This window comes from Dendrobates tinctorius, unplaced genomic scaffold (genome assembly GCF_039654945.1).
Source record: "Dendrobates tinctorius isolate UK_male_01 unplaced genomic scaffold, ASM3965494v1 ptg000241l, whole genome shotgun sequence".
NCBI lineage: Eukaryota > Metazoa > Chordata > Amphibia > Anura > Dendrobatidae > Dendrobates > Dendrobates tinctorius.
The window spans coordinates 3303719-3330787 of NW_027361908.1; positions in this window are offsets into that span (position 1 = coordinate 3303719).

The following is a 27069-nucleotide window of genomic DNA, read 5'->3' on the forward strand; positions in this document are numbered from 1 at the left end:
AGCGGTTTTTATAGTGCATCATGACATCATTTCAGCAGCCAATCACAGCCATGCCAGTAGTTAACATGCCTAACAGGATGTGCCCACACTTCTGAGGATCCCCATTGGCTGAATCAAATCGAGCGGGCTCCTAGCATTATGGGAACTTCCGATTCCGGTATTCGATATGAAAAAAGTATCGGAACTAAGTATCGGAATTCCGATACAGCGAATATCGGACGATACCCGATACTTGCGGTATCGGAATGCTCAACACTACTGATCAGAGACAAAAATGGAACTCAGCACAAACCCGACCGGGGATGTCTGAACTCCAAAAAACAAGGTAAACAAAACAAAACTAATAAGTTCAATAGCAGAGCAAAAACTTATCTTTGGGAAGCAAGAATCAGACTGGTCTCCAAGAGTCCAGCAGAGAAATCACCAGCGACTCAGAAGGGCGTCGACTGCCTTATATCCAGTCAGAATTTCCTGTTACCCAGTCATCATCTACCAGATCAGGTGTTTGGTAATCAGCCTCACTACCTTCCTTCACCAGAAGAGGGAGTTCATCAGACATCGACGGTGAAGGGGAAAATGAACTCACAACAGTACCTCCCCCTTGAGGAGGGGTCACCGAACCCTCATCCACGCCACCAGGGCGATCAGGATGGGCCCGATGAAAGGCACGAACCAATATTTCGGCATGAATATTGGATGCAGGGACCCAAGAATTATCCTCCTGGCCATAACCCTTCCATTTAACCAAATACTGGAGTCTCCGTCTAGCCAGGCGAGAATCCAGTATCTTCTCAACCTCATATTCCACATTACCTTCAACCAATACCGGGTCAGGAGGTGCCACCACAGGAACTACTGGCTCAACAAACCTCTTTAACAGAGACTTATGAAACACGTTATGGATCTTAAATGTAACAGGAAGAGCCAATCGAAAAGAGACTGCATTAAGAATCTCCAAAATCTTGTAAGGTCCAATAAATCTAGGTTTAAACTTTGGAGAAGCCACCTTCATAGCGATATTCTTTGATGACAACCAAACCAAAGATTCAAAGAAGCTTTATTGGCAGGACTAAATACACATTAGTTTTGCCAAAGCAGGTGTACAGAAGGGAATAGGGATAGGGACTGTAGGGATGTTGGGAAGGGGCTGTAGGAAAGGTGGATGGGGCAAACCATATCACCCATCTGAAACTGGGGACCAATGGTCCTATGCAGGTTGGAAAACTGCTGGGCCTTTTCCTGGGAGGGAGACAACTTATCCACCACTTGGTCCCAGATCTGGTGCATTCTCTCCACCACAGTGTCAACACCTGGGCAGGCAGAAGGCTCCACCTGCCCTGAAGAGAATCGAGGATGAAACCCAAAGATACAAAAAAAAGGTGACATCAAAGTGGCAGAACTAGCTCTATTATTTAAAGCAAATTCGGCCAAGGGCAAAAATGAAACCCAATCATCCTGATCGGCAGAAATAAAACATCTCAAATACGACTCCAAAGTCTGGTTTGTTCTCTCCGTCTGCCCATTGGTTTGAGGGCGAAACGCAGAGGAGAAGGACAACTGAATTCCCAGCTTGGAACAGAAAGTCCTCCAAAATCTAGACACAAACTGAACTCCTCTGTCAGATACAATGTTTTCAGGAATCCCGTGCAAGCGAACCACCTGTTGCAAAAACAAAGGCACCAACTCTGAGGAAGATGGCAACTTAGGGAGTGGTACAAGATGGACCATCTTAGAGAATCTATCACAAATCACCCAAATAACAGTCATTCTCTGAGAGACAGGCATATCAGAGATAAAATCCATTGAAATATGGGTCCATGGCCTCCTGGGCACCAGCAAAGGCATCAACAACCCACTAGAGCGAGAACAAGGTTTAGACCGAGAGCAAGTCCCACAGGACTGCACAAAATTCCTGACATCACGAGACAAGGCGGGCCACCAAAAAGACCGACTCACCAAATCTCTAGTACCAAAAATACCTGGATGACCAGCCAATGCAGAGCAATGAACTTCAGACATCACTCTCTTCCTCCACTGGTCAGGAACATACAATTTTCCAATGGGACAACGCTCAGGTTTGTCCTCCTGAAACTCTTCCAGAGCACGTCTCAAATCGGGCGAGATGGCAGAAAGAACTACCCCCTCACCTAAGATGGTAGCAGGCTTGGTCACAACAGGAGAATCAGCAAAGAAACTCCTAGAGAGGGCGTCTGCCTTGACATTCTTAGTGCCCGGAAGAAAAGAAACCACAAAATCAAAACGTGTGAAAAACAAGGCCCACCTAGCCTGTCTAGGATTCAAGCGTTTGGCAGACTCCAGGTAAATCAAATTCTTGTGGTCAGTAAGGACCACGACTTGATGTTTAGCTCCCTCCAACCAATGTCTCCACTCCTCAAATGCCCATTTCATGGCTAACAGTTCCCAATTCCCCACATCATAGTTACGTTCGGATGGGGAGAACTTTCGGGAAAAGAAAGCACAGGGATTCATTTTAGATGTTACAGGATCTTTTTGCACCAATCTCAGAAGCGTCCACCTCTACCTGAAACGGGAGTGAGACATCAGGTTGCCGCAAAACCGGAGCAGAAGTGAACCTTCGCTTCAGCTCCTGAAAGGAAGAAACAGCCTCCGGAGACCAATTCAGCACATCAGCACCCTTCTTAGTCAAATCAGTCAATGGTTTGGCAATACCAGAAAAATTAGCTATAAATTCACGATAAAAATTAGCAAAACCCAAAAACTTCTGGAGAGCCTTCAAAGAAGTGGGCTGAACCCAATCATAAATGGCCTGTACCTTGGCCGGGTCCATTTCAATAGTTGACGGAGACAAAATAAATCCCAAAAATGAAATCCTCTGAACACCAAAAAAGCATTTCGATCCCTTGACATACAGGGAATTCTCCCTCAAAATCCGGAACACAGTCCGAACATGTTCCACATGAGAGTCAGAATCCTTGGAAAAGATCAAAATATCATCCAGATAGATGATCAAAAATTTATCCACCAAGTCTCGGAAAATATCATTCATGAAGCACTGGAAGACAGAAGGGGCATTAGTGAGCCCAAAAGGCATCACCAGATACTCAAAATGTCCATCCGGAGTATTAAATGCCGTCTTCCATTCATCCCCATGCTTAATGCGAATAAGATTATACGCCCCCCTGAGGTCAAGCTTTGTAAACCAGCAAGCATCTTTAACTCTGGAGAATAGATCAGAAATCAGGGGTAACTGATACTGATATTTAACAGTAATTTTGTTGAGGGAACGATAGTCAATACAAGGCCTTAATGACCCATCTTTCTTAGCCAAGAAAAAAACCCCAGCACCTAAGGGTGAAGAGGATGGTCTAATATGACCCTTCTCCAACGACTCCTTAATATAGGATCGCATAGCCTCGTGCTCGGGTACAGATAAATTGAAAAGTCGACCCTTGGGAAATTTACACCCAGGGCTCAGCTCAATTGCACAGTCATAACTCCTATGAGGAGGCAAAGACGCAGACTCATTCTCACTAAATACATCATAATAATCAGCCAAATAGTCAGGAAAATCATGCGACTGGGGAGAGGTGGAGAAAACAGGAGCATCACTAAGGACACACCGACAACCCCAACTCACCACAGACACAGATTTCCAATCCAAAACTGGATTATGGATTTGCAACCAGGGAAACCCCAGAACAATGGTATCATGCAAATTATGCAACACCAAAAATCTGCAATTCTCTTGATGGTCTGGGGCGACCTGCATTACCACCTGGGTCCAAAACTGAGGTTTATTCTTCGCCAAAGGAGTAGCATCAATACCCCTCAAAGGGATAGGCGTCCGCAGAGGTGTCATAGGAAATCCACAACGTTTAGCAAAATCCAAGTCCATCAAGTTCAGAGCTGCTCCCAAATCCACAAAAGCCTTAGCGGAAAATGTGGACAGGGAGCAGATCAGAGTAATTGCCAGAAGAAACTTAGGTTGAACACCACCCACAGCAAATGTGTGTGCAAAACGTTTCTCTCGTTTAGGGCAGACAGAAATAATATGCGAGGCATCACCACAGAAGAAACACAGCTTATTATGCCTTCTGAACTCCTGACGTTGCGCCCTAAACAAAACTCTATCACATTGCATAGGTTCAGACATTTGTTCAACAGGTGGCAACACCTCTCATGCGGTTTTGCGTTCACGCAAACGCCGATCAACCTGAATGGCTAATGACATAGAATCGTCAAGACCAGAGGGAACAGGAAATCCCACCATAGTATCTTTTATGGTTTCTGACAAACCCTTCCGAAAGAGAGCTGCCAAGGCACCATCATTCCAGGTAGTAAGGACCGCCCACTTTCGGAATTTTTGACAGTACAACCCTACAGAATCCCGACCCTGGCTCAATGCCAACAGGGCCTTTTCAGCCTGATCAATAGCATTAGGTTCATCATACAACAACCCCAAGGCTTGAAAAAATGCATTCACATTAGTAAGAATAGGATCATCAGGTTTCGAAGAAAACGCCCAATCCTGGGGATCGCCGCGCAGCAAAGAGATGACAATTTTAACCTGCTGCGCAGAGCTCCTCGACGAGTTAGGCTTCAAGGCAAAAAATAATTTACAATTATTCTTAAAATTCAAAAATTCAGACCGATCCCCAAAAAACACATCAGGAGTAGGAATCTTTGGTTCAGCAGCATGTGAATGAGCAAGATAGGTGGAAATTCCCCGCACTTCAGCAGTGAGCTGCTCCACACGATCAGACAATTGCTTCATCTCCATTGAGAAAGAAAAAAAAATTCCCCCTACGGCCTCAGAGACATAGAGGAAAAATATACACACAAAAAAAAAAAATTCTGACAAACTCTTTTTCTTATTTTTTTATTTATTTTTTTTTTTTACAATTCTTTCCTGCTATTGAGTACCCTAGGATCTGCGGTATGGCTGGTGATTCTGTTATAAATGAGTCACCGAAGGAGGAAAAAACAAAAATACAAGCTAAGTCCAGAAAACCGGAGAGGTTGGTAACTATTGGATTGCAGACCCCTGATCCTATCCACAACAACTAACAGTAGCCATGGGGGGTTCCTACGATGCCCTAGACCCCTCGATCACAGCCGGAGAATTAAATAGGCCTAAAGAAAGAAAGGGGAAATCTAAACTGCCCCAGAGCAGACCCCAAAGCAATAGGCAGCCCCCAACATATAATGACGGTGAAGCAAGATGAAAACACTAACACAGATAGAAAGATAGGCTGAGTAAACGATGGGGCCCAAGCTAACTAAAAAGGACAGGATAGAAAAGCTGCTGTCTGCAATCCGCAAAAAACCCTACCAAAAAATGTCCCAACCGTCTGATAGGAAAAAAAGGCCCTGAAGTCGCTAGGACTTCAAAAAGACTATATCAGCACTCAGGTAAATTCTGAAGACTGAACTCCAAAAAACAAGGTAAACAAAACAAAACTAATAAGTTCAATAGCAGAGCAAAAACTTATCTTTGGGAAGCAAGAATCAGACTTTTCTCCAAGAATCCAGCAGAGAAAACACCAGCGACTTGGCTGCCTTATATCCAGTCAGAATTTCCTGTTACCCAGTCATCATCTACCAGATCAGGTGTTTGGTAATCAACCTCACTACCTTCCTTCACCAGAAGAGGGAGTTCATCAGACATCGACGGTGAAGGGGAAAATGAACTCACAACAGTATATGGTCACAGGACTCTGGCCCCAGGACATAGGACCAGCATCCCTCTAGACCTACCGAGCATGAGGCGTCGCAGCTGTGAACGCCGCTAACAGAAACCGACTGCCGCGAAGCGACTGCCTGCCGTGGTATGATGGTGCCCTATGGCAGGCGACACCATCGTACTCTAGTGCTGGGAAGTGACGAGCACTTGTGTCCTATGGCTAGCCACTGGCTGACACTGACTCTGCAACTAATTCCCTAACCACATACGTAATATCAAAGGGAGGGGAATTTTAATGAGTCATTCACAAGGTGCATGCATCCGTCATCATCCACACATATAGCAACTAGAGTCTATAATAGCGCATGGCTGAGCGGCCATGTGGACCTTTTATAGCCGTTCGCTTCTGGGACCTTCCTGATGCTCAAGATGGACCAATCAGAACAGGAGAAGGACCTGAGCATGTGACTCCCGATCCCCAATGGTAGATCGTCTCATGAGCATGCTCAGTGAGCCGAAGGAAGGACTTAGCCTCTGGAGGCTTTTGCTGCTGGCCAGGCTGCTTTGCCATAACTGAACCAGAGGTGGCAGTAGCAACTGAACCCACAATGTTGGTGTGGGCTGAACGCCGGGATTGTGAAGTCTGCTGAGCAGATTCCACTGCGGCCGGAGAGGAATGGGAGACTGAAGGTGGCAAGGCTTGGGATTCCTGCTGTGCAGTGCCCGGAACCCGACGCCTAACAGTCAGTGACACCACAGCAGTGTTTAGATCTAGTTTTGCGTGTTGTAGATTTTTACTAGTAGCATCTGTTCTTTGCAGGATATCATTCCAGAAGGTGGTGTTAATACCAATTTCAAGCTGATGCATTTGTCTTAGGCCTGTTTCACACTTCCGTTTTTTCAAATCCGTCAAAATCCGTTGTTTTCCGTAAAAAAACGGATCCGCCATTTTTTGCAGGATCCGTTTTTTTTTGTCCCATAGACTTCCATTACGGTTACCGCGGATCCGTCAAAAAAACAGATCCGTTTTTTTAAAAACGGATCTGTTGGCATCCGTTTCCGTCAAAAAAACGGAAACAGATCCGTTTGGCGGACACAAAAACGGAAGTGTGAAACAGGCCGTAACAGTCCTTCTGCTTAACACCGTACACAGCTTTTTTCTTCAAAGTCATCAGCAATCTGTTTAAGTACATCTTTAATCTGCTGATAGTCATGCTTAAGGGCCTTAAGGCCCCGTCACACACAGCGATCTCGCCAGCGACGCCACAGCTATCTTGCCAGCGAGATCGCGTGTACGCCAGTTTCCAATGTAAACAGCGGGTATCCAGGAGCCACGGGATTAGAAACCAGCATCCAGCATTGCTGGTCCTGGTCGCTGGAGGGGCTGTCTTGTGACAGCTCACCAGCGATCAGCCTATCGATGTCCCAGCGATCCCATCATGTCGGATCGGATCATTGGTGGGATCGCTGGGACATCGTTATGTGTAACGGGGCCATTAGTAGCGTCAGCTCTGCTGGAACAACGCTTTGTTGTGACACGTTTGAGAGTCAATGGTGTTGCTGAGTCAATATTTTTCAAAGCCTCAGTCAGGAGCTGATGCCGATGCGTTGAAACTGTGAAGAAGAGGAACAGCTTTTCAAGGAAGTAAAAATAATGTACAGTACTTGAGCAGCTTTCTACAGCATTTTTAGCAACAAGATTTAAAGAGTGTGTCATACAAGGATGCAAGATTGTTCTTCTCTCTTACTTTGGCTTGCAGGCCGTTGTATTTGCCACTCATTGCAGATGCATTGTCATAACTTTGACTGTGGCAATTTCCCAGGTCTAGGTCATGTCTCTTCAAAAATTCCAACAAGGCATTGAACAAGTCTTGAGCACCATAGCCTTTGTTTGCCATGAATGTTACAAAGCATTCCACAGGGCCATCTTTCTCCATATACCTCAATACAAGAGTTAGTTGGTCAACATGAGCTGCATCGGGTGTGGAGTCCAAAGAGATGGAGTAGTATTTTGATTGGTTAACTCAAGAAATAATTTCTCTGAGGACTTGTTCACCCATTACATTGATAATTTCACCCATAATTGTAGATGACAGGTAGTTTGTATGACCCTTGCCGCGATTGGCTTGAGTTTTGATATGCTGTGGAAGAAAGTCATCGTACTGGGCGATGAGCTCAAGAATGCCCAGAAAGTTTCCATTTCTAGGTGATCCAACCTACACTGATAAACTGAATAACATTTACTACTCGTTTCAACACTGACCTCCAATAATGCTCCCGAGCCTCGACCTGTTGTGTTAGCTCCGTATCAATTCGCCCAATCGCTTTTAACCTCATATTGAAAGCAATTGTAGAGTTCAGATGTTCCGCTGACTGCTCATTACTTTTTATACGTTCTTGGGAATGTTTCCACATTAGATGAAAGCTGAGAAGACTCAGATGCTGTAATAAAGCACATCATCAATCTGTATGTGAAGCAATAAATGCATCCTTTAGAGGGGGAGAAGCATAACCAATTCCTCATTATGACTTCTCCGTTATGATTTTGACCACGGAGAAGCCCAAGTGTGCACATTCTTGAAATATTGAGGTCCTTTCTAGGTTGCTGAACCGAGTGTGCAATGAACAAACTTTCATCACAGTGCTGGATTGTTGATACACCCCTTTTCAGCCAGTAATCTCCCATCTGTTCCGAAATAATGGATGGTCAAAGTCCAATGTCATCGCCCCCTGGTGGTCCCTCAACTTCACCTTCTTCATAAGATGTGCCACTATCAATCTCCTTTTCTTTGTGTTCTTCAGTTGTACACGTTACTACTTCACCCTTTTCTTTGCCAGGATCAACAACCATTTCCACTGAAGCATTGTCAGGTTGATCAGATTCTACAAAGTCATTACTCCATTCCGACACTTGCCTTGAACAGTGAAGAACTTGTACAATTTTCTTGTCTTCGCTATCTCTTCTGTTGATTTCATTGTTGCTTCTTTTGCCTTACGTCTTTTAGAAGCCCCAGACTCTCAAATTCTTGTGTGATGTCTGTGCCTATCTCCTTCACGATTGTCCATCATGGTAATCCAAAAGTAACAAAATGACCTTGTCAACCCTTGAAGTCCTGAAAGGGAATTAAAGATTAAAATATGCACATATGTATGTATGTATATTGTAGTCTAACGGGTAAGGTTTCTCCTTGTGGAGAGTGACATAAAGAAGCAATTTGCATATGTATATTGTAGAAATTTGGGCTGTCTATATCAAACACTACTGCTGGGCTCTATATGTCAGAGGCTGCTGTTGGGCTGTATATGTATGAAAGGCTTCTGGACCTGTATATACAGTATGGTACGGTGTAGGACAGGAGCTGCAAGAAAGATACACAGACAGACAGACACACACACACAGACATACAGAAATCATACTCATCCACTGCGACACTGTGAAGACTGAACCACTTCACCTCTGGATCTTCAGTGACTGAAGTTCCATTCCAGAGTGAAGTCCTGCCGCACTCCGCGGTGGAGAATCCTCTTCTCGTGCCGACATTGGGGCTCCGCCTCCTTCGAAGGTAGCTGAACAAACTCTCATCTGATCTAATCCAAGGGAGCAATCATATAGCTGAATAGGTAGCACCTAGAAGCTTCTGTTGGGATTGGAGAAGGCTGCGACATGCCATAAGCTAAGCACTAGGTACAGGGTACTAAGGAAGTCTGGCTAGCCAGGTCAGTGGATGCTGACACAGGTCAGGTGCCATGACTCTACCGCTCTGTGCCAGCCACTGAGATGAAGGACCGTAGCCAGGTCCCTACACTTTCAATAGTTTCTCTTTTGTTAACTGTTCCTTATAATTAGAAATGGTTCACAGCAAAGAAGCAAAGAGACGTGTATTTTACATGTTTTGAGATATTTATCCCTATATTGGTGGGAGGCCTCCGCTTGGTGGGTGGCCCAGGGCCCGGGCCCATTGGGCCCCCCAAATCCGGGCCTGGGACAGGCACAACTTAGCGACACGACGGTGGAAACAATACCAGAAAGTATGACCGGAAAGTATGACCAGAAAGTAGAAGGGGGGCATCTCCAGGAGTGGGGTCCAACACCTGTTTAAGTGGGGACTGCTGGTTCCAGGATGAAAGATTGAGTAGGGGTGACTCCCATTCAGACGGTGACACAAGGGGAAAAGAGTGCAATAAAGTTGACCCGGTACAAATGGCAAGTCTTCCTCCTGTCGCCAGAGACGTAAAGGGCGCAAAGAGACTGAACAAGTTGCACGCTTTGAGGATATAAATAAAGGAAAAGTAGGGACTTGTGCTTTTACTCAAGATGTGAGTACTCTTCCAGACACTGAAAAGGTTGGGAAGGAAGATGACGTGTCATTGCCAGTAGTAACCGCTAGGGCTGAGTATGATGTTGTGCTGTAGGAAGCACTGACACAGTGGAATGACAGTGCTCCACAAGGTGAAGTCAGGACGAAGGAGCCAGCCAAGAAGATAGTATGGCTGACCTCTTCGGTGTCGGGACAAACAGCTAATGGTCGGTCAGTTGGTAGCACTGAAGGAGAAGAGAACCTGGAGAGTGCTGGTTAAGCGAGAATCTACGAAGGTCACGGAGACCTGTAGTAGACCCACATCTGTGGTGACAAAGGGGTGAGATGGCTGAGTATGGTGAAACCTCCAGAGAACCTGATGCTGAAGAGTTGGAGAGTGTGGAGTTCTCTTAAGTTCTAGAGAGTAGAAAGTTACCTAAGGGTGACCGGGCAGAGCCTCAAGAGAGGTTGAAGTGTCGAGTATGAAAGCTGCCAACTCCATGCAGCTGGATCAGGTGCGTCACCTGGAGTCCGAGCTCTCGGTAGTCAAAGCTCAGCTCAGAGAGAAGGATGCGCAGGAGCAGAAGCTGCTCCATACCCTCCACTCCACCGAGGAGAAGCTATGCTCTGCTTGGCAGGAGAATGCAGAAAATGTGTCTCAGCTGGAAATGACCTGCTGGAACAAAGTGCAGGAGTTCCAGGACCTCGCCAAAGAGTTTTCTCGGGAGTAGGAAAAAGTGACAGATTTACAAACCGAAGTAAAGCATTTGAAGGAACAAAAATCTGACAAAAGCTCAGCTTTGGAGTCTGGGAGCAAGAACAGTGATTCTTCAGAGAGCCCAGCAGAGACCCTAGAGGCAGTCGAAGGTAATGGATGGAAGACCCAAGAGAAAGCTAAACCTGGTGATGAAAGAACAGATAGAACTCTCAAGCAGCAGAGTGTGGGTGGGCAAGCTGGCCCATCTGAAAATATAATTTAAGAAGTTATGGTGCGACACATGCTGGCCAAAAGAGAACAGGATCATGAAATAAAGATGCTTAAAGAGACAGTAAAAGAGCATGTCGAACGAGAAAGGGTCCTGAGCACAGAGTGGATGAGCTGGAGAAGGAAGTCTCTGAGCTCAGAGGTCACCTGTCAAAGTGTCAAACCGTGAACAAGGCCACATTGGAAGATATGGAGGTGCTCAGAGAAGCATTAGGAGGACTTCTACAAGAGAAGGAGTTGGTGGTCGCAGACTTACAGCGGCAGTGCCAGAGTGGTAATGAGGCAAAGCTGTAAAGGCCCATCTTGGCAAAGGGTCTTGAAGAGGGTAAAGCTCAGGGAGAGTTTGCACTAAGAGCTGGACAAGACAATCAGCCAGTCATGGCAGATGTCTTGATGGAAATGTCCTAGGCAAAACAGGAGCCGTCCGTCCGTGAAGAGAATAGGACTTTGAAATTCAAGTGAGTTGTTGAGGTACCCGAGGACCTGAGAGAGGCATGTGCCAGGCAGTCTGTGCATGATGAATTCAAGAAGGCTGTGGGGGCGTGTAAGGTGTACTGGCCCCCAGAAACTAAACAGTTAGTGGTACTGTCCACAAATGGTGTCACAGCGAGGAGAGTAGCTATCCTGAGTGGAGATGTGTGCGTGCAACGTGGATGTTTCGATTGAGGAATGAAGACGCTGCTAGGCGGCTGGAGCATATGAGGAAAGCTCAGAGTCTTCTGCCTATTCCTATGGTGGAAAAAGTCATTGGAAGAAATGGTCGAACCATGCAAGAGATGGTGGATAAGTCTGGAGTGGTGAGATTAAGAATTCCAGGTGACCATGAAGACCAGAAACCCAGAGCAAAGGGTATGATTCGATTCTTCGTCTTGGGTACGATGGAGAGTCTCGGAGCTATACTCTGTTGGAGTATCGAATAGTGTATCTAAAGGAGAAAGAGCAGTTAAGGCTCGAAAGATTGCTCCTTACAGGACAGCTTTGCCACATTGGTGGATGATGGCTGCCGCCTTCAACCCAAGGTAATGGGAACTGAAGGGGCCCTCCAAATAATGGAATTGCTGACAACCAAAGACATCTAGAAAGAAGAAGCCTTGGAAGTTCAGGAAAACAAGGATGCCAAGAATCTGAAAATGGCAGATCTACTCTCAGGGCAAAGCTGAAGGACCTGGACAATAGCCCCTGTAACATACTAGATGGGTCAGACTCAGACAGTAGGTTCGACTGTAAGTGAGTCTCGTGACTGCACCAACCATTGGAAGCGGTCATGGAGAGAAAGGTCGGGTGAAGGTCATACTTGAGAAATGTGGTGAATAAAAAGGGTCTGGTGACACAGACAGACTGTGACTCAAGGGCTCAAGGGCTGAAGCTCAAAGCCTACATACGGACCTCTGGGGGCAGGGGAGGCCTAACAAATTGATGACTATGAAACGTAAGGCAACAAAGTCCGACAGTGCATTGTTCACAGACAAGAATTTAGTGACTGATGGACTATGTTTTCGGGACTGAGAAGGCCCTCTCGACAGGTAGGGCATGGTGACATGCGTGACCTGTCTCGAGGCCCCTGGTTTATGGCAAGTGTTCAACCCCACAAGTTTGAACAGAGGGGGGGGATGTGAGACAGTGACTGGTGTTGTGGTGAATGGGCGGTATGTGTTGCAGAGGAGAAGGTCCTCTGCGCTCTAAGCCTGTTGCTCTGGGACCTGTACTTCCATGAGACTTATTTAGCTTATAAGGCGTTGGGCTTACAGGGTTAGCCAGAGAGCTGGTCGGATCTGGCTAGTCACACACCTCCAATCAAGGGGTGGGTCTCATACGTTATAATGAGACTGTGGTTTAGTCACATGGTCTCTGTGTTGGAAGGTCCTGCAAGAGGACTGGATTCCTGAATAGCACATGGTGAGGCCATGTACCTGCAGTCTGTGATGGCTAACTGCATTGGGGAAGCTACCGACCTTCGCCCTTCTGAGGGTCTGGAACTGTCGGGTTTGACCTGTTGAGCCAGTCATCGCCCGGCACAGGGATTCCAGTTAGGCAGCTTCCCTGGAAGCCAGGACTGACAAAAAGACAGCGTGTGGAGCTGAACTCCTGGAAGCTAACCTCAGACAAGGGGGTTGTAAGAATGGCAGGGAGGTATATCTGCTACATGAGCAGACTGGTGTCTTGTTATGTTCATGGATGTAACTAAACGGTCTGTAGTCTATCCGGTTTATGCCGTGTCTAAAAAAACTGGATGGTCTGTTTAAGTGAGAAACCGTTCCTGTGTGCCTTAATCCTGTTGCCAAGTGAGTGACCCCAAACCATACAGTGAGCATTATCTTATACCCCCACACAAAATAGCCCCCCACACATAGTAACACCCACCCACACTAAATACTCCCCACTCACACTGTAATACCACCCCCACACACACAGTAAATACCACACACACAGTAATATCACCTACCCCCTCAATTATTATTTATTTATATAGTACCATTGATTCCATGGTTGTCACGTCGCCGTCAGACTCGGGGCCTGCTGTTCCGCCCTCAGCCACTAGGAGGCGACGGACTGTCACGCCGCCCTCGGGCTCAGGGCCTGCTGTCCAGGCCTCGGCCACCAGGAGGCGCCGGATTGACATGTCGTCGTCGAACTCGGGGCATGCTGTTCCGCCCTCAGCCACTAGGAGGCGCCGTGGCTCACGCCCGAGTGATGGCGGCAACAGTGAAAGGGCTTCTGCGCAGGCGTCTAGTGGACGCAGACTCCGCTCCTCTGTCAGTCATGAAGGGGTTGGTGCATCGTCATCAGGTCTGGTCCTGGGGGCGGTCCTGATGACATCATCAGCCCGGGAGCCTGTGAGGGATGACCTGATCCCTCAAATACCTTGGGACTGGGCTTGCAAGCCGCCGGATATATTCTTGGTTCCCCTGTGTGTTACTGTGTGAATTGCTATAGTTGACTGACTCTGACCTTGGCCTGGACTTCTGACTCTGCTTCTGCCTAACGATTCTGTACCTCTGCTGCCCTCCTGGTTTATGACTCTGACCTTGGCCTGGACTTCTGACTCTGCTTCTGCCTAACAATTCTGTACCTCAGCTGCCCTCCTGGTTTATGACTCTGACCTTGGCCTGAATCTGACTCTGCTACTGTCTACTGTTTTTGTACCTTGCTGCCCGACTGGTTTAGACAGGATACCACTACGTTTTTGTCCTGTTTTGGAACACCTTTCTGGCGACCGTCCTGCTCTGGCCACTGCTCCTATTCAGACAGCGCCTCCTGGGCTCTGCTATAAATCCAGATCCCTGTATAGGGGTAAAGGGTATCAGTGTTTCTCGGGGTGTTGGCTGGCTGCAGCCCAGACCGCAGACGGATGTCACAATGGTGCTGTTCATGAGAAGGAGTTACGTCAAAACACAAATATCACTTAGGCTGGGTTCACACGTATCGGAATTCTCCCGGAAATTACCGCGAGAATTCCGGAATTCCATTCCGCGGGAAAATCGCATTTTAAATTCCCGCGATTTTCCCGCAGAAAAACTAGCATTTTGCAAGCGTATTTAGCTTGCAGAATTGCTAGCGTTTTCCAAGCGATCTGTAGCATCGCTTGGAGAACTGATTGACAGGTTGGTCACACTCGACAAGCATAGTGTTTGACGAGTGTGACCAACTTTTTACTATTGAGGCTGCCTATGCGGCATCAATAGTAAAAGACAGAATGTAAAAAATAATAATGAAAAAAAAAATATTGTTATTGTCACCTTCCGATGTCCCGCGCAGCCTTCCCGCCTCTCTCCACGCTCCTGGTCCCAGTAATCATTTGCGACAATTACCGCGATGACGTCCGTTCTCGCGGGAACGCGACGTCTCGCGGTCATTCGCGATGACGTTGTGCGAATGACCACGAGAACGGACGTCATCGCTCGCAAAGGCTTACTGGGACCGGGAGCGTGGAGAGAGGCGGGAAGGCTGCGCGGGATGTCGGAAGGTGAGAATAACAATATTTTTTATTTTAAATTCTATTTTTTACAGGGATATGGTACCAAAAGCCTGGAGGACAGTCTCCTCTCCTCCGGACCGTGGGTACCATCCGCAAATGTTCTGCTTACTTTTCGCATGGTGTGCACAGCCACATGCGGAAAGTAAGCAGAACAATGCATTCCTATGGGTGTGGGATCGCCGAGATTCCGTGAAATTAATGAGCATGCTGCGTTTTTTACCACGAAGCGATTCCGCAGCGGTAAAAACCGAAGCATTAGCACAGCATTGCAGAATCCCATAGGAATGCATGGGATGCTTATTTCTCACGTTTTCGCGGCAAAAACCCGTGGAAAATACCGCCGCGCAAACGCGAAAAAACGGTACGTGTGAACGAGGCCTCACAGTAGACAAAGAAACAATGACAGACTGGTACAGAGGGAAGAGGTCCCTGCCTCTTGCCTGATTACATTCTACAGGATTATGGGGAAGGAGACAGAAGGTTGGGGGTTGCAGTAGCTCCGATGGTGTTGATGTGGCAGCGTGGTCATTACAGGTTGTACGCTTTCTTGAAGAGATGGGTTTTCAAGTTCCGCTTGAATGATCCAATTGTGGTGGCTAATCAGATGTGTTGGGGCACACAGTTCCAGAAGATGGGGGATATTCAGGAGAAGTCTTGGAAGCGATTGGGTGAGGAGTGAGTAAGCATGGAGGAGAGAAGGAGGTCTTGGGAGGACCGGAGATTATGTGAGGGAAGATATTGGGAGATTAGTTCGGAACAATATAGCGGAGAAAGGTTATGGATGGCTTTGTAGGTCAGTGTTAGTAGTTTGAACAGGATGTGCTGGGAAATTGGGAGCCAGTGAAGGGATTTGCAAAGGGGGGAAGCAGGGAAGTAGAGAGGACAGAGATGAATTAGTCTGGCAGCACTTTTAAGGACAATGGAGAGGTGCAAGAGGGTTAGAATGTAGGCCACAGAGAAGAATGTTGCAGTAGTCAAGGTGGGAGATGATTAGGGCATGCACAAGCATTTTAGTAGATTGAGGGTTGAGGAAAGAATGGAGTCTGGAAATATTTTTTAGCTAGAGGTGACAGGAGGTGGCGAGAGCTTGGATGTGCAGTTTGAAGGACAGGGCGGAGTCAGGGGTTACTCCGAGGCAGCAGACTCCTAGTACAGGGGAAAGTGTGATGTCACTTATTGTGATAGATAGATCTAGCCTTAAACAAATACTTTTTTATGTACCCTTTGAATTTATGACAGCAGTGCTGTTGGGTAGGAGTATTTCAGCATGGCACACCTAGAATTTGCAATCTTTGTTCACTCTGCCTTGCATAGCGCTCCAAATTTGTCAGATTGCAAGGGAATCACTTGTGTACAGCTCTCTTTACGTCAACCCACAAATTTTCAATTCTATACAGGTCTGGGCTCTAACTGGGCTATTTTCAAAACTTTGGTCTTCTTAAGATCGCTGTTGTGCTACAAAGTGAAATTCCTCCTCATTTTCAACTAACAGGTTTTGATGAAAAATTGACTGATATTTAGAGCTCTCCATAATTCTCTCCAACTCCAGCTGCAAGAAAATAGTCATAAATGCTGCCTCCACCATGCTTCAATGCTGCCTCCACCATGCTTCCCTGTGGGTATAGTGTTCTTTTGGTGATACACATTGTTAACGATATGGTTGGTGCAAAGTTACATCTTGGTCTCATCACACAACACATTTTCCCTCATGATTTTGGCAGACTTGATGTAGGTTTTGGCAATAGATAGCCACGTTTGTGTTTTTTCTTTGTAAGAAAAGGCTTGCGACTTGCCACCCTACCCCACAGGCCATACTTATGAAGAATACATGAGATTGTTGTCACTTGCAGTACACAACCAGTACTTGCCAGAAATTTTTGCAGCTCCTTAAATGCTGCTGTAGACCTCTGGTAGTATAGCTCAAAAAACAAAATGCGCATAATATGGCATTACCCAGGCAATTGATATTGTAGATTGTTTAGTATTGCTCACCTGGCTACAGGATTACCTCTGGGCACATGGTACAAATTTGTATAGTCTGCTGTTATATCTATATGTTTTGTATTACATCATATATCCATGGTATATATGATTATCATTTTTTCGTTAGTCTGATGGGTTTTAATTATTTCCTAATAAAGGTTTATTTTTAAAGGGTTACAGTTTCTTGTAAGCTGCTAGTCTCTTCTCTTTGATACTACTGTGAGCACTCAGCTCACATACAGTTGAAACCAGAAGTTTACATACAGTTGTGCTCAAAAGTTTTTATATATACTTTATAAGCCAATAGTATTGCAAGAAAATCGGAATATGTCCCTAGGTACGTGACGTAGAGAATAGAACAATAGCACATTCATCAGGGTCTCATATATCATATCTTGTTCGGACTGGGACAGTCTGGTTTCATAACAACCGCGAACTTTCACTTAACTACAAAATTTAACTTGTAAGCAACAAAATGGCATCGCAAGCACTAAAATGGAGGTCTGGAGAACAAGATGTCCCGTACAACTGAATACTGTACTTCACAATCCCCCCTAGATAAATTTTGTTAACTAATATGCAGCATCAGAGGTGCTATCCCAAGCCATAAGCTCATGGGGTACTGGTCTTCACATGGCTGATGCCATGTTATCAGTCATGGCTGTTGCAGCGCACCCATCTCCCCGTATGCTACAATTTACAAATAACAATTTTTGATGATGGTGGTGGAGATCTTTTGAAGGTAGCCATGCGCTTTGCTTCAACATCTTCATCAAGTAGCCTTTTAAGATCGGTATAGAGAAGAGCAGGGGCAACGATGCCTTTGGTATCATCGCTAGCTATCCTAGTGCAGAATTTCCTAATACATACAGAAATACACCAAAGAACAAGTTTTAGTATCACATATACAACAAGGATACAGGCAGCAATATACATCAAGCTTTGTAAAATCCCAGTTATCCAGCCCCCAATTCCCTTAAATCAATTGGCTGGATTGAGAAAGGAGAAGGTGTCAGACCACCAACTGTCCTTATTATGATCATTGTCTTTATCATATTGATCTCTGAGCCTTTGAATATCTTCTAACTTTAACTTTAATTTCTACCAATAATAATACAGAAAATGTGGAAAACCAAAACATTTTGCCCCCTTATTTGCTATTGGCTTGTTGGGTGATGAGGAGGACTTGATAGGGACCGTCATACAAGGGTTCTTGTCCATGCTTTCTGACATGCCTTTTCACAACTACCAAATCACCAGGCTTCAGATTATGACAGGTGTCGGTTTCTGATGAATCTGGAAGAGAAAAAGAAACTAGAGCATGGGTGTTAGCAAGATTTTTACTAAGCTGAAAAACATACAGTATAATACTGCAAAAATAAGATTTTTCCGATTTAAAGTTAAAGTGTAATGCGTACTTCAATCTATTGTTGTCACTCTTGCACCATCTATTTGCACATTTATGTCTATCTGTGTGTTACTGGAACCTAGTATGATTTGAAGTCACCTTAAATCCCCTGTGTACAGACATTACATTTTCTTGTCTTTGAGACAAACATTGTGCATGTAGGCAGGTTCACAATGCCACCCAAATGTTGTAAGTACTTTAAATTGGTAGAACAAGATTCCTTTCCATATTTGTATGCCAGCTTTTTATAAGTATTCTTCCATTCCTAAATAACGGTGCATTGAATTTAATATTACATGTATAGATATGACTGTTAATATCTTTTATAAAATATACATAAAATGGTCATACATTAGCAGTTTATAGCAGAAGATGTTGTGAATTCTCTTGATCGGAGTTCTGAGCCGAAGCTCCCTCTGCTCCCTCTGGTGGTTACTGAGAGTAGTGGAGCTGGCAAGGTGGATGGAAGATCCCCACCTGACGACGATAATTGGAAACCTGGGATTACTAGCTGGGTGCATATAATTGAGCTGGCTGCTCTTTGAGGTTGCTGGTGATTTCCTCCCTGTGCATTTGGAGTTCTTTTGTCCCCTGCCTGATCTGCATTGTTCAGCTAAGTGATTCTTTTGCTAATCCTTTGCATCTAATCTGGTTTTGCCTTTTTTTTGCTTTCTGCTTTGTTGCTAGGATTCAGCGTGCTCCCTGCTGAGGGCAGCGCTGGGCCCTGCTTCATATGTTGCAGCTTGTTCAGTCCCCTGTCATGTTAGTATCTTTTTGCTTTGCTTCCAGTTCATACCAGAGTGCTGATCTAGTGGGGGTGAGGTCATGTGACCTCAGGTTTTTTGTATATCAGAAGTGTTGGACTTTTTAGGGTTTTGTGCGTGATTGCAGACAGTATCTTTTCTGTCCTGTCCTGTCTAGACAGCTTGGGCCCCCCCTGTTTGCTCAGTCTGTTCTCTGCCTGTGTTTGTGTCTCATCTTGTCTCACCGACAATATATGTTTGGGGGCTGTCTATTCATTTTCATTTGGGGATCTGCTCCAGGGCAGTTTAGATTTCACCTTTCTGTCTTTAGGCTTAGATAGTTCTCCGGCTGTGATGAAGCGTCTAGGGCATCGTAGGAACGCTCCATGGCTACTGCTAGTTATGTGGATAGGATCAGGGGTCTGCAATCCGCTTAGTTACCAACCTCTCTGGTCTTCTGGTGGTTTAGCCTGTTCCTGCCATCCTCCTCAGTGACCCATTCATAACAGAATCACCAGCCTAACCGCAGACTCTAGGGTACTCAAAATAAGGAAAGAATTGTAAAATAATTTTTTAATATGGAGATGAGCGACTTTGCCTTTTTTAGGGTCAAGTCGGGTTTCATGAAACCCCACTTTTGCAAAAGTCGGGTTGAACGAAATCGGCCGACTATAGGGAAAAGTCGGAGGTCCAACTGAAACACGAAACTCAATGCAAGTCAATGGGGAAGCAAAGTCGGCAGGGAGTGGGAGTGGCTTTAGGACAATTCTTTTTGTGTTTATTCATTTAAGACAAATTAAATGAAGATAATAATACCAAAGAATTTGTGTTTGCAATCATTTACAGGAAGAAACAGAGTATTATCTGACAGAATTGCAGGGGTGTCTGTCATGGTCACTATGTGTCTGGGCGCAGATGTTACCGTAAGGCGAACCCATATCACACGTGACCCTGGATACAGCGCCTCCAGTGGGGCGAATTTAAATAATAAAACGTGCAGATGGATACACCGCCTCCACCTGGCGAATTTAGGAATTACACGTTATAATAAATTCTGGAAACTCCGCCTCCAGTACGGCGAATTTAAATAATAAGGGGGACCTGGGAAACATTAACAATGGTGGGCCCTGCAATAGGGAAAAGGGAATTGGAGACCTCCTGAGCTCCCCTGAGCCAGAGTCCCTGCACTCCTAACGTTCCCTATGCCGGTTCCGCACCGGGCGCCGCACGCGTACCTCAACGCCCTTGCTCGCCCTAACCCTAAACCCTCACTAGGGAATTGGTCGGTGCGGAAACTAATCCCACCACTGCACTAACAACACACATGAGGGAAAGAGACAATACAGGGGTACACCACTTAGCTTTATGCTCTGTGCTTATGCTCCTGCAACAGAGCCCTCCACCTGCGTGCGTCTTCTCCTCCACCCGGATCCATCACCATAACAGGATCCTTCACCATAGTGCTGCCTTGGAGCAGAGTCCACCACCAGTTGCTGCTGCTTAGTAACAGAGTCCCAAGGAAGTGTTCAGCTTCTGGCACGAAGTCAAGCATGCTTGAGTCCAGCTCAGCAGCCAAGTCCCACATGGTGAGTGCCACTCTCCATAGTAGCCACTCCACCAGTCCATGCAGGCACTTCCCGCTGACACCATCACTGCGACCCCACCACGCCATGCCAGCCCTTCGTCCAGACACCATAGCTGACACACGTCCCCCCTGGCTAAGCTGCGCAGGACTCCTCCTCAGCTCCATCCTTCCACCAGGCTCTCACAAACTCAGAATCAATCAATGAGTCAGTATCACCAGCAGTGATTACACACCCTGAGACTCATTTATAGAGCCCCACACCTGATTCATGATTATGTGCACATTAAACCTAAAGTGCAATACCACTAACCACCACCGGGGACAGTCAAGTCACTTGGCACTTGCCAAAGTAAAAAAAAGTTCACCCTGTGCAATTTAAAACTTTCAGATCATGACAGTACCCCCTCCTTAATGAGGGGCCTCTGGACGCTCAAGACCACTCCTCATTAGGGAAACGCCTACAGCGGGGATGCCCAGATCCTGAGTTCACCCCACCACTACCTGACACTTCAGGTTTATGACAAACACACCGCTGGTATTGGCAATAAAGTTCATTTTGGAGGCACCACTCATCTCCACCGCGCCGACCTGGGGAACGAGTTTATGTATGTGTATGTTTGTTTGTTATGAGCTGATCAGGCTCCACAACACACTTCCACAAGATGTTTTTTGGTGGCACACATACACGCTCGTTCACACACAGGTCCGGACCTGAACGTTTATTGCACACATTCGTTTGTCATATTTTGGTGAACTCATTCTGGACTCGACAACAGAGGCGTCCCTCCGCTGTCACCACACTCACAACCCCGCTATTCACCAAGGGACACCACCCTCCAACCCTTTCACCATGAGGTCTGTGCCTCCCAGGGTTGGTTAATGGCGAGGGGTGAGATTTGTCCCTACGCCCCCGCAGCACACCTGCTGCTCACACCTGGAGGTGAAGGGACCAGGATATGGAGGGGATATACACTCGATGGTTGCCTCCACATGACCAGGAGGGGCGGCTTCTTCGGTGGTATTTGAAGATTTGGCGTAAGCCCCGCGGACTTTCACACCAGTCTGCTCACTACAGGGACGTACCCCTTCACCTCGGGGAACCCCAGACAGCACCATGGGGACACCAATTCCACCCACCTGTCTGGTTACGTCCGCCTGTATGAACCAGTCCCGCTCCCCAGCAGCGACTCTAGGGGGCACTTTGCCAGAGCCACAGGAATATGGAGGAAAAATACACTCGCTGGTCGCCTCCACACGACCAGGAGGGGGCAGCTTCTTCAATGGTATGGAAGATTTGGCATAAACCCCGTGGACTATCACACCAGTCTGCTCACCACAGGGATGTACCCCTTCACCTCGGGGAATACCAGGCAGCTCCGTGGGGCACCATTCCTCCCACCTGCCTGGGTACCTCCCTGTGCATGAGCAAGTCCCGCTCCCCAGCAGCGACTCTAGGGGGCTTTTAGCCAAACGCCGCCATTTTGATTTCCTGGTTATCTGAGCAGAGGCCCCAGACCCTGATAACTGCTGCTGCAGCGGCTCTAACACACCATGCCGCTCCTCACTCACCTCAGTGAGGCCCGGCAGCAATTACCATAGGTCTCCACATGGCCAAGGCTCACCAGAAAAAAAAAAGTGAGGCTGGTGATAATGTCATGGTCACTATGTGTCTGGGCGCAGATGTTACCGTAAGGCGAACCCATAACACACGTGACCCTGGATACAGTGCCTCCAGTGGGGCGAATTTAAATAATAAAACGTGCAGATGGATACACCGCCTCCACCTGGCGAATTTAGGAATTACACGTTATAATAAATTCTGGAAACTCCGCCTCCAGTACTGTGAATTTAAATAATAAGGGGGACCTGGGAAACATTAACAATGGTGGGCCCTGCAATAGGGAAAAGGGAATTGGAGACCTCCTGAGCTCCCCTGAGCCAGAGTCCCTGCACTCCTAACGTTCCCTATGCCGGTTCCGCACCGGGCGCCGCACACGTACCTCAACGCCCTTGCTCGCCCTAACCCTAAACCATCACTAGGGAATTGGTCGGTGCGGAAACTAATCCCACCACTGCACTAACAACACACATGAGGGAAAGAGACAATACAGGGGGACACCACTTAGCTTTATGCTCTGTGCTTTTGCTCCTGCAACAGAGCCCTCCACCTGCGTGCGTCTTCTCCTCCACTCGGATCCATCACCATAACAGGATCCTTCACCATAGTGCTGCCTTGGAGCAGAGTCCACCACCAGTTGCTGCTGCTTAGTATCAGAGTCCCAAGGAAGTGTTCAGCTTCTGGCACGAAGTCAAGCATGCTTGAGTCCAGCTCAGCAGCCAAGTCCCACATGGTGAGTGCCACTCTCCATAGTAGCCACTCCACCAGTCCATGCAGGCACTTCCCGCTGACACCATCACTGCGACCCCACCACGCCATGCCAGCCCTTCGTCCAGACACCATAGCTGACACACTTCCTCCCTGGCTAAGCTGCGCAGGACTCCTCCTCAGCTCCATCCTTCCACCAGGCTCTCACAAACTCAGAATCAATCAATGAGTCAGTATCACCAGCAGTGATTACACACTCTGAGACTCATTTATAGAGCCCCACACCTGATTCATGATTATGTGCACATTAAACCTAAAGTGCAATACCACTAACCACCACCGGGGACAGTCAAGTCACTTGGCACTTGCCAAAGTAAAAAAAGTTCACCCTGTGCAATTTAAAACTGTCAGATCAAATTCAGATCATGACAGTGTCAATACTTTTGGCCACAACTGTGTATATATAGGGGAACTGGGTCAACCATACCATATATATGGGAGAACTGGGGCTATCATACTATATATATATATATATCGGAGAACTGGGCCTATCATATTATATATATGGGGTATACTGGGGCCATCATACTATATGTATGGGGTGAACTGGGGCCATCATTCTATGTGTGGGGGGAACTGGGGCCATCATACTATATATATGGGGAACTGAGGCCATCATACTTTATATATGGGGGAATTGGGGCCATCTTACTATATTTAGGGGAACTGGGGCATCATACTATACATGGGGGGAACTGGGGCCATCATACTATATATGGGGGAATTGGGGCCATCTTACTATATATACGGTAACTGGGGTCATCCTACTATATATATGGGGGGGAACTGTGACCAACATACTAAGCCACAAAAGGTCATTGCTAAAGAAGGTGGCTTTTCACAGGGTGCTGTATCCAAGCATATTAATGGAAAGTTGAATGGAAGGAAAAAGTGTGGAAGAAAAAGGTGCACAAGCAACTGAGATAACCACAGCCTTGAAAGGATTGTTAAGAAAATGCCATTTAAAAGTTTTGGGGGAGATTCACAAGGAGTGGACTGCTGTGGACACACAGACGTATCCAGGATATGGGCTACAAGTGTCTCATTCCTTGTGTCAAGCCACTCATGAACAATAGACAAGACGAGAAGCGCCTTCCCTGGGCCAAGGAGAAAAAGAACTGGACTGTTGCTCAGTGGTCCAAGGTGTTGATTTCACATGAAAGTAAATTTTGCATTTCATTTGAAAATCAAGGTCCCAGAGTCTGGAGTAAGAGTGGAGAGGCACACAATCCAAGCTGCTTGAGGTCCAGTGTGAAGTTTCCACAATCAGTGATGTTTTGGGGAGCCATGCCGCCAGCTGGTGTAGGTCCACTTCATGCTTCCCTGTGCCGACAAGGTTTTGGAGATGGAAATTTCATTCTCCAGCATAACTTGGCACCTGTCTACACTGCCAAAAGTACCAATACCTGGTTTAAAAACAACAGTATCACTGTGCTTGAATGGCAAGCAAACTCGCCTGACCTTGAACCCATAGAGAATCTAAAGGGTATTGTCAAGTGAAAGATGAGATACACCAGACCCAACAATGCAGATGCAAGAGGAGCCCTGACCAAGTATTGAGTGCATTTAGTGAACATACATTTTAGTAGGCCAACATTTTGGATTTTAAGATAATTTTTCAAGCTGGTGTTATAAAGTATTCTAATTTACTGAGATAATGACTTTTGGGTTTTAATTGGCTGTAAGCCATAATCATCAACATTAACAGAAAAAAACACTTGGAATAGATTACTCTGTTTGTAATGACTCTATATAATATGTGTTTCACTGAAATTAATTAACCTTTTGATGATATTCTAATTTTGTGAGAAGCAACTGTTTATAGGGGGAACTGGGGCGATCATATTTTATATATGGGGAGAACTGGGGCTATGATACTATATATATATGGGGAGAACTGGGGCCATCCTACTAGATATACGGAGGAACTGGGGCTATCCTACTATATATATGGGGAACTGGGGCCATCCTACTATATATATGGGGGAACTGGGGCCATCATACTATACATATGGTGGGAACAGGGACTCTATCAATGTAGTAATCTAGATTCTGAAACCATATCTATGCTGTAAACTTGGTTCTGTTCCCGTATCTATATACCAGACCTAGTTGGTTCTGGTCTGATATCTCTGTAGCAAGCTTGATTCTGCTCCCTTATCTCTGTAGTAAGCTCAGTTCTTCCACCATAGCTCTCTAGTAAGCTCAGTTCTGCTCCCATATCTCTCTAGTAAGCTTGGTTCTGCTCCCATTATCTCTCTAGTAAGCTTGGTTCTCGTACTCTATCGATGTAGTAATCTAGATTCAGGCACCATATATATGCTGTATGCTTGGTTCTGTTCCCGTATCTATGTAATAGACCTAGTAAGCTCCGTCCTGCTCCCTAATCTCTGTAGTAATCTTGGCTCTGCTCCCTTATCTCTGTTGTAAGTGTGGCACCACAGGAGTCCGGTTGCCACAAGGGCATTGCCTTCCTCACAGGGGATAATGTCAGGCCTGAAGCAAGGAGGGATCCCCTGGCCAGGTATACACAGCATGCAACACAGATCCTGCTCTAGGCCAGCAGGGGGAACTCTGAACCTGACTTGAGGGGAGCTGCTCTCTCTGGTCAGGAGGAGGAAGTTAGTTAGCGTTTCAGTCAGTCAGTGCTGGGGACTGGATGAGTGAGAAGCTTGTCCCCAGACTAGAGTGCATTCTGAGTCAGAGAGGAAGATAAAAGTATGGGGAAGCTTGGGAAGAGGAGTTGTGACCACGCTCATCCCAGAGCTCAGTGCTAGAACTGGACACCAGAGTCTGTGGCTGCAGAGCACTACAGTCTCATCAGCTAAATCCGGAGGACAGATTGCAGGTTTTCTGGCCCCTATCACACACCTGAAGGCACAGCAGCAGGATAGAGCCCGGAGATGCCACGAGGAGCGACTCCTGTGAAAAGCTCAAGCTGCCTGTCATGCGGGTAACGTTTTCTAAAAGACAGTGAGAGGAACAGAGGACTGAGCAGAGCTTTAGGCATCAAGGACCTCAAATAGAGCAGCGCAGTAAGGAGGCCTCCAAGCCACCTGGCTGAGTGGATCCTAAGTTGCTTCGGGCTGCCTGGACCTTCATTGACACCTGTAACCAGTGCTCCCATCGGCACCTCTATAAATTCAGTAAAGGTAAAGGAAATACAACCCTGATGTGTTCTCAGATTTGTTTGCTATACCATCTGCCCTGCACTACAACCACCATCATCTCATCACTTACACATACAATAACCCTGGGGCCTAGCTCTACCTGTGGAGAGCTGTAACAACTCTGCTGCATCACCATCAGCCCCAGCAGACTCTGAAGCAGGGTCGGCTAACACCTTATTTGCCGAATACCACAGGTAGCATCATGAACTAATTTCCTTTTAAATCATCCACTATAAACTTTATTGAACATTTTCATTGGATGCCCAGGGCCACGGACCGGGTCACCGCTATCGTGACACTTCCCCTTTAAGAACTGCCTGGTACCGAGTTCCCCACGGCCCTGGTGGGTGCTCTGTAAGCTCAGTTCTGGACTGATATCTCTGTAGTAAGCTGGGTTCTGGTCTGATATACTGTAGCAAGCTCGGTTCTGCTCCCTTATCTCTGTAGTAAGCTCGGTTCTTCCCCCAAATCTCTCTAGTAAGCTTGGTTCTGCTCCCATATCTTGGTAATAAGCTCGGGTCTGCTTCCATATGTCTGTAGTAAGCTCGGTTCTGCTCCCATATCTTTGCAGTAAGTCGGTTCTGCTCCCATAGCTCTGTAGTAAGCTCAGCTCTGCTCCCATAGCTCTGTAGTAAGCTTGTTTCTGCTCCCACAGATCCTTAGTAAGGTTGGTTATGTTCCCATATCACTCTAGTAAGCTTGGTTCTGCTCCCATATCTCTCTAGTAAGCTCGGTTCTGCTTCCATATCGCTGTAGTAAGCTCAGTTCTGCTTCCATAGCTCTTTTGTAAACTTGGTTCTGTTCTCATAGCTCTGTAGTAATCTCGGTTCTGCTTCCATAGCTCTGTTGCAAGCTTGATTCTGCTCCCTT